Consider the following 6,754-nt stretch of genomic DNA (forward strand, 5'->3'; position numbering starts at 1 on the left):
GGTGTGGATCTAACATATAGGATTGAACACATTCATTCACCTAAAGAAATCCACTTATGACATTTGTGATGTGGTTGTTTGTGCTTACATGCATGTGTGTGTGTGTGTGTGTGTTTGTGTGTGTGCATTATGTGTGTCTGTATACAAATGCATAGTTGCACAGAGTGGAAAGTACACCATATAAATATTTGAAAAAAAAGTGACTTTACAATAATTGCAGTTGCCCATACAAGGTACCCGTAGTAACCCACAATATGTTTTGCTGCAAGAATTATGTATGCATCTAAATGATTCTTGAGAATTCAGCTACATACTATACGTATTATGGGAATGAATAGGGTAGTGGCAGAACTATTACATGCAAGTTCTTTCATATGTATACACAAATATAGTAGTTTGTAATAGGTGTATTTAAGTATAATTATGCTGGTACTGCTAGTTATATTGTCAGTAATGCCCATTATCACAAAATCACTTATGCTGGCCATTTCATTGTGTAATGGCTAATAAAACTAGAAGTCAGAGGTCTGTTAGAAGTGACCAAGGGAGAGACTGTGTAGAAGGGGGATGTCCCTCCTCCCATGTTACCAAAAAAAACAAAAAAAAAAAAAACTTTTACACTTTTAGGTGTGGATTGTGTGATCTACTGCATACAAAATGTCATATTTTGGCTTATTCTCTTGGAAAAAATAAAAGATTATCCAAAATGTAACTTTTTAAATTTAACTTTCATGCATTGCGCAGCTCTGATATCACAATACCCACACCTTTGCCATGCACATTCAGCAGTAATAAGCACTCTACACACATCCAGTCACTCAGTTAATTGTCAACAACTTCCACCAATCAGTTTTGCATACATCTGATTGTGAAACTCAATCCGTTAAAAAAAAAAAGGCAGTTGATATTTCTGTACTAGATTTAAGAATCTGTGTGGACTACATCTGTGAAAGTTTGAGGTGTTGTGTAAAACATAATAGCATATGACCTTTAACTCGTGCAAGGGAACAAATTTTCACACTCAGTGAGAGATGATGCACACTATTCAACTTGGCTTCGCTTTGTTGAATTAAGCACCTCTATTTTTCGCCTTGTGCGAAATCTTGTACCATTCACACTCATGACCATTCCCTGTTGGTATATACATCTCTCTCTTCCTTTCTATCTCTCACTGAATATCAATCCTGCTCTTAAAGTCAAACATACCATGTAGATCCTGATTTTGTTTTGTTGAATTGTTGGGGTGTGTATAAGAGAGGTGAAAATACACAAATTTATGTATAATAAATTACTTTCTCAAAATATTAATCTTTCAGCAGTGTGTATGAAATTGAATGGTTGTACTGCAACCAGAATCGATGTGAACTTTTACATTCAAGAGGGATCTGGATGTTTCTAGACGGCAAAAGAATTTTCTGTCACTATTTGGCCATCTACTCCCATGCAGTTGGGGTTTGTCATCCTGACCTACACATATCTTTACATCTTGTACCAAGACTAACTTTGGGTTTCCCCACGTGTAGATGCAGGGTTGTGTACATTTCAGAGATATTGTATAGAATCTCTTTGGCACCTTTACCTTCAAGCATGTCTGCATGTTTCTAGGCAGCAAATGTATTTTCTGCCATTATTTGGATCATCTAATTTCATGCATTCAGTGATTAGCATCCTGAACCATATACCTTTATTAAATACATCACATCTTGTGCAAAGACTAAGTTTTGGTTTCCCCACCTGTAGAAGCAGACGTGTACTTTTACATAAAAAAAAAAACAATGTTCTTTATGTTCCTAGACTGCAAAGGTATTTCTCTCAATATTTGGCCATCTTTCCTGCAATTTTTGGGTTGTTATCCTGATCCATATCTTTTCATCTTGTACCAAGATTCCTTTCAGTTTCCCACTCAGTGCAGACAATGGTTTGAAGGGTGGCACTTTTGGCTTTTAATGCTGATCTTTGCACTATTTTTAACTATCATTAACATATTACAAAAAAAAAGAAGTGACGACTTGCATTCGAAAGAGCCAGTTATTTGTGAAACGCCAGCAATAAAACCTCCCACCACAAGAGTGTACTTTGCACTCACTCATTTTTTGGGCACATCATTGCATCCAGATATGTACATTTTCATCATGACGAAGAAATGACTGTGAAAAGACATAATTTCAAGCACATTGTTCAGTTTGATCTCTTTTAGTCGGATTTCAACAACGAATTCTATAGGGCCTACTTGGTGCATCAAGGAGGCACAGGTAAGTGCTGTTCACATCGTGCATATATATCACAGGGTGTTATAGAATGGGTGAGGAAAAGTCTGCAGTCCCATTGCTTGAGAGCTAAGTGTTTTCTTGCAAGGAGTTTGATAATAAAAACATAATGCCTCCGGCACCACTTCGTGGCGGAGGCATAAAAAGAAATTATTACAATCATGGGCACTCATCACTGGGTTAGTCATTTATTGAAAGTATTCAACAAGAGAAGGGAAGAGCATAGAGAATGGCTATTAAAAAGTTTATGCTGCATTATGACATGGCACATGACTTTGACAGTTATTTGGTTTGGAACCAAAAATTTTCCTTGTTACATCCACACAAAGTCTTCTTTATGGTTCTTTGTTTGTCCCCCCCCCCCCCCCCCCCGAAAAAAAAAAAAAAAATCCTCTTGCAATGAAAGAAATGTTAAATTCAGACAGGTTAAAATGCAAAGGTGAGTCGGGACATGATGACTTAATACCCCGTTGAGGACGAGCCCGAGTATACTTGGGCAGGGGTCTTTGGGAAATGCATGTTGTAGCAAAATTAGCCTGTTCTCAATGGGTTAAAAGCGGATTTTTGTTGTATCTCCCTTTGCTGTAATGGGAGTAGATAACCTGATTTCTTATTACATGCCACAAAGCATTATCAGGCAGTTTTATAAGTATCATCCGCCATCAAGTCATCATATGTGTCTTGACAAAAGGCATCTCATCTCATGATCATGTAACTCCTTGATAGATCATGAAGACATATTGGCTGCCACATTAGGACAACGAAACACTGTCACCTTCTCACTTTTCTCAACAACTCACCAGGCTGAAATATGAGGCACATCATGCCTTCATGTGCTCTCATGGTGCCCTTAATTTTCTGGGCTTGTACAAAAACCTCTGCGAGTATAAAGCATTACATGACAATACATGTATTCCCATGGTCATTCAGTACCATGTATTAAACAAATGTGAGTACATGTGACTCCTGTTATAAAGAAGTTCTTGGGATCATCAGTTTTTTTTTTCTTTTAATCAAAATGTCATTATAGCTGAACAAACAGAACATATGATCAGACTTAGCAGCTAAAAAAACAAACAAACATATTTGCAGGTTATTGAAACTGTGCCAAACAGTTGTTAACCAATTCAAAATGAAAAAAGTTAATTGTGAAGATATTTTCACCAGTTTTAGAATTTGTGCTAGCCAGAAGTAGTGAGAAATACAGCAAGTAATGTACCACAAAATTTCTGCAGGTATTGACACTAGGTCATAATTTTCGGACCTGAATTTTTCTGTCTTGTAACAAGATTTTTGTCATAGACATATTTCTATGTGACAGGAGTGGAGTGCATGTATTCACTGGTGGTGACTCTAAGGTTTCTTGTACTGATATGTGGAAAAAAAATGAATCTTGAGATAAATGACATTGATCTATTCTCTGCTGCAGAACTACCATATCCAGCTTTCTCATGGAAGACCAAGAAGCTAACCTTGGACCTGTGGGTCCAGAACACAAGCAGCTTCCTGTCCCAGGTCTCCTCAAACTCCAGGAGCTGGCCATCAACAAGGGCCAGATCACCCTAGTGGAGGAAAAACAACTACAGCGGACAATATCAGACATGTTCTACATTCTGAACAAGAAGGTCCACAGTCCGCAGTTCCTGAATGCAGTGAGGAATGTTGCCGGTGAGTGAAGATGAGAAAGAAGTATGAAACAGATCTCACATAGTGTGAGACACGTTCTTTCTAAAGAAACTCTACCTTTCAACAAGTGTTATGCATACACTTTAAATCTGAGTACATGGCATAGCAGGCTAAGATGTGCATTACAAGTTCATTCTAAGTTTGCATCATTATTACACCCATTTTATAAGATATTAGTATGTATCATTGTTAAGATGACATCAAACATCTATTACAGTATGATTTTGTGACTACGTATATGGTCTTTGCATCCCTAGGACTGATGTACTACCGTTCCTTCAAAATAGACGCGGCAATGCAGCTATGGCTGCAAACAATAGATTGTGACCCGCAGAATCTCAATGCCCTGCAGGATCTGGCAACAGCTTACAGGAAACTTCGAAACAACAGAGAGGCGATCGAACACGAGCACAAAATCAAGGAACTCCTGGAAAATGCTTCAGATGAAGACAAGCGGCTGATGATGGCTCGCTGTCAGCTAGAGCAGGCCTATGCCCAATTCAGGGACCTTCCCACAGAATCTGGGATGGGGGTAGAGGGCCGCAAGAAGCAGGTGGAGAGCTACGAGGCGGGACTACATTTGGCTGGAAAGCTCTATGATGAAGAGCGCCACCAACGGGAAGGCAGAAGCTGGCTCCTTTATACAGCAAAGGCCCACGAGAGACTCGCTGCCGATTTCCTTCTTATTGGAGAGCACACTAGGCAGTTGAAGGCCATCGAGAAAGCCATTGAAATACTTGATGATGTCCTGCAAAAGTGTGAGCAAACGATGTGTTTCGAGCAGAGGTGTACCATTTCATGGGAAACACATTTACCAAAAATACAGGCAGCACACAGTATGAAGTTACTCTTCCAAAAATAGTAGCTGAAAAGTATGACAGGGAATGGAATGATCCATCTTTGTGCTATGAAAATGCTCTTGAGCTTGACTCCGACGATGTGTGGATTTTAGACCACCTAGGGTTTTACTGGTACAGCAGAAAATACAGTGATAAAGCACTCATATTCTTCAATAAGTCCATAGAAGCTGCTGACAAGCAAGGGGAGAACAGCCACATGAAAAGATCATGCTGGAATGGACTCTTTCACAGAGCCAAGATAAACATGTACAAGGCAAAACAGATGGAAGCATCCAGAGAGTCCTATGATTTACTACAGCAGGTTCGGCAAGACTCAAGCAGGGCCATGGAGTACAACTTCAGTCCTGCTTTCCTCACTTTGAATGGAGAAGTGCTTCACCTACTAGCTATGCACCCAGATACATCAGAAAGAGATGCAAAGGCACTCAGAAACACTGCCCTACAGAGATTTTATGAAGCTTCAGCATGCAACATCAGCCAGTCCATATCGCACACTCATCTAAAATGGGCAGATTGTCTCATGGATGAACAAGATCTCCCTTCAGCCATAGAGACATTCAAAGTTGCTTTTGAAACAGCCCGAGACAAAAAAGGGGGCTACAAAGTCCATATAGCCTCACAGCTCCTGTGTGCCATGCTTCAGAACTTTGCAAATGAGAAAAAACCTGGCTATCTGCTAAAGGAGCTTGCATTCTGGTTCACATATATCTACAATCACTGTAAGCCAGCATGCTTTGAGTTTAAAAAGCTCCCTTGGAAGAATGCTCCTGAAGTTCTTGATGTCATGGAATGCTTGGTCAGCAAGGCTCCTTTGCCCAGGGATGAGATGTGTCTCTATGAAGAAATGATTCAACCTGCTCTGGATTACTTCATCATGATGCAGGAAAATAAAAAATTTAAAGAACGCTTACGGCAGCTGAAGTGCACTGAGTTTGATTCAAGACTGATGAACCTCATTCAAGAGAATAAACAGGACATCAACAATTGTCCAGTGGTACCAAAGAGTCCGGTGGCTGTATGCCCTAGGGATCACCACCCACCTCCTGAACACCCTCTAACTGAGGGTGTGGAGTATGATTTCTATATCATCTACGATACAGGTGACTACACAGTGGAAGGTTGGGTAGAGTTCTCTCTCCTATCTGGTCTTGAGTGTCCCTCCTACGGCCTGAAGGGTTGCTTTGACAAGAGGGACTTCCGACGTGGAACAGGGAGGCTACAGCAATGGGCATCAGCATTGACTCAGAGTGCCTATATTCTCGTTGTACTCACCCCCAACATGAGTCTTGAATGTATGCACTTGATAAAGATGTCACAAGGATTCGAGAGGAAAGATATCCTTGTCATCCAGCGGCAAGCCGCAGAAGTGCCCAGTCTGTTGCAGAGATATCACAAATTTGACTTCTGCGTGTGGCCAAACATTCCCAAATTGGCACAGCACATTATGCCTTGAAAGAAAAATTTACTCACATGAGAATTTCATCAGCCGATCTCAACTACAATTTCAGTGCCTGTATTGATACAGCATGTTGTCTTGTTTTTGGCATGTAAGAATGCCTTTTTTTTTGTATAAACTTTATCATGCAAAATCAGCATCTTCACATCACTAAGACATGGTCTCTGGCCACATAGGTTGATCTTAAGAAATAAAACAAATAATGCCTCCAGCGACGCTTCGTGGCGGAGGCATAAAAACTACATCAGTACTACATATTATAAATATCTGAACTCGCCAACATGATTCAGTGTTTTGAAAGCAAATTCTTTTCTCACAGCTTTCAATAAACTCACACATCATGAAATTTTCTTTTCAGACAGACAAGATGATCATTCTTTTCTCCATTATAACATGCTATGAATGAGAATTGAACCAGAGAGTGTTTGACTGATGCCTTTAGATACTGAATTGAAACTTATTTTTGTCAGAAGTTGTTGATTTAC

The 6,754-nt window shown here is 39.8% G+C and overlaps 1 pseudogene; it reads left to right on the forward strand.

Annotated features, from left to right (window-relative positions):
• Positions 1–2,698: 2,698 nt before the first annotated feature.
• On the forward strand, positions 2,699–6,287 carry LOC140244639 (uncharacterized; annotated as a pseudogene).
• Positions 6,288–6,754: the final 467 nt, after the last annotated feature.

This window comes from Diadema setosum, chromosome 2 (assembly GCF_964275005.1).
Source record: "Diadema setosum chromosome 2, eeDiaSeto1, whole genome shotgun sequence".
Lineage (NCBI taxonomy): Eukaryota > Metazoa > Echinodermata > Echinoidea > Diadematoida > Diadematidae > Diadema > Diadema setosum.